We start from the raw sequence: 2,188 nt of genomic DNA, 5'->3' as shown, positions 1-2,188 counted from the left end.
ACTCTCGCTGGTATGTTGGTGCCCATGTCAACCAGGCATAAAGACCAGGGTGGCAGGCAGCAGTCAGGCTGTGTAGTAGCCTGCAGGGATGACATAATGCTGGTGAGCCCTTACCTCTTTACTCCCAGCCCCCACCCTCTGCACGGGACTCACCTAGCCAGACAAAGTAGATGGCCACCTACTTCCCAAAGTACTCTCCTAGGCGGTCCAGGGGCTGGTAGTTGTGCCAGCATCCCCAGCGGGCCCAGTATAACAACTGACTAATGTTGAGGTCTGCACCAGGCACCTGGTATCCAGGCAGTTGTTCAAAGGGGCCCTAGAGGGTCAAAGAAACGGGGGGGGGCTGCAGGGAAGTCCCAGAATTCTCTCCTGATTCCCGGACAGTGGAAGAGGCCTGAGCTCATGTTATCCGCCCCCTCGTGCAGTGGGAAGGCTGAAGTGTAGACTCGCTCCGTTCCTAGACCCGCAATGCCCATCTCTGCGCGTTTCAGCTTCCCATAGGCTGTGCGGGCTAGGATCTCTGTCACTGCCAGGGAGAATCCTGGGGTCAGCTCCACCTCCTTAAGGTCCCATCTGGACCCTTCCTCAGGCAGTTGTCTCACCACTCGGTGCCTCTGCGTGTTGGAGAAGTAGGAGTCGTGGGAATCGCTGCCCAGGAATCTGAAAGCAGAGCAGGGGTCAGAAGCCGAGTCCTCTGCCCTATCCGAGACCTAACACAACCGAGGGCAGAGTCTCTCTCTAGTTGGGACAGAGGAATAAGACGCGCCAGCTGCTAAAGTCAGAGAGCCCATTTACCCACAAAAGTCAGCCTGCGCTGGGTATGTTCCAGCCAGGTGAGCATCCACCGGGGATTGAAAGAGTGGGAATCAGGGACCGGTAGCCGTTTGGACAGGGCCTGGACCCCAGCGTACGGAAAGGACAGGCCAGGGACCTAAAGTGAGTTAGTCGGGCAGGAGTTGCCTCCCAGACAAACCGAGGAAAAGCAAACGATCCTTGATTAGACTAAGTCTTGCAGTTGGCGACCCGCCCCTCTCCTGAAGGCCCTGCCCACCCCGAGGCCCCGCCCCGTCCTCTCTCCCGGCTTGGAGCAGCGGAAGCTGCACGCGTAAAACCCAGCGGCTTGTGGGGACATGTCGCTGCGGAGGGTTGTGCAGGCCACGTGCCGCAGCAGCTCGGCGTAGCTGTCGGAGTCTGGGTTGAGTTAGGCCTGGGGAACTAGGGTAGGGTCATCGGTGCCTGGGGAGACTCCGCCCGCGGCTGACATCACCGCGGCCCACCCCTCCCACCTGCAGGCGCGCGCAGGCTCAGCTCAGAGAAGTGCATGGCGCGGGCGCGGCCCTCGGCGGGACCGTGCTCCTGGGGGCCAGGATCTCAGGGTGGGCCAGAGACCGGAGCCCCTCCCCTCGCTATCCCCGCCCGGGTTGACAGAACCCCGTCCGCACGCGGGTCCTTACCTTCATAAGCATTTTTGACACGCCTTTCCTCGTTTGCAATTCAAACGAGGAGAGGACCAGCACCCCCCCCCTCATTAGGGGTAGACGCTGAGTAGGCCGGAGTCATAGAGTGTGGCTGCCGTTTCCCATTTATCAGGCCCTAGGCTGAGCGCTTTATACACTTCGCCCATTTAATCATCGCAGCCCGGTTTTGGGGCCGACGCTACGGTAAAGCCCATTTAGCGGATGAGCTGCTGGAATCGTTCGCGCAGGTCACAGAGCTGGTTAGTGGAGCCGCGTTCTGCCTTCGGGACGGAGCCCACGCAGCCCCCGCCGCGCTCACTTCCTCGAGAAGCAGCCGGACTGCGCAGGTTCCGCGGAAACTTGCCGCTCACGCCGCCGCGCGGGTCGCAGCTTCTCCAGCAGGAGCTCTTTGTCTCATCGCCGCGGCAGGAGGGTAGCTAGGAATTGTCTGACCCACCCTGTCCACTTCCGTCCTGGGTAGGAAGCGGGGTAGGGGGGGGCGGTGGGTTGTCTGGATTTGTCAGTCCCACTAAAGCCAAAATGAAAACAAATGTGGGGCGGAGGAGTGAGTGGAGTGCTTCCCTTTGGGGCTTAACCGAATGGTGGAATTTCTGGCACCAAAACTGGGAGAAGGCAACTTCCAGACTTCCCTGTGGCCTTTGACACTCCACAGAAATGGCCTCTGTCTGCTAGGCCCTGAGAGGGGCTTTATCTGGAGCCCAGACACTCTC

Source organism: Pteropus vampyrus, unplaced genomic scaffold (genome assembly GCF_000151845.1).
Source record: "Pteropus vampyrus isolate Shadow unplaced genomic scaffold, Pvam_2.0 Scaffold86, whole genome shotgun sequence".
In the NCBI taxonomy this organism is placed as follows: domain Eukaryota; kingdom Metazoa; phylum Chordata; class Mammalia; order Chiroptera; family Pteropodidae; genus Pteropus; species Pteropus vampyrus.
Note: the sequence above shows the minus strand (reverse complement) of the source record.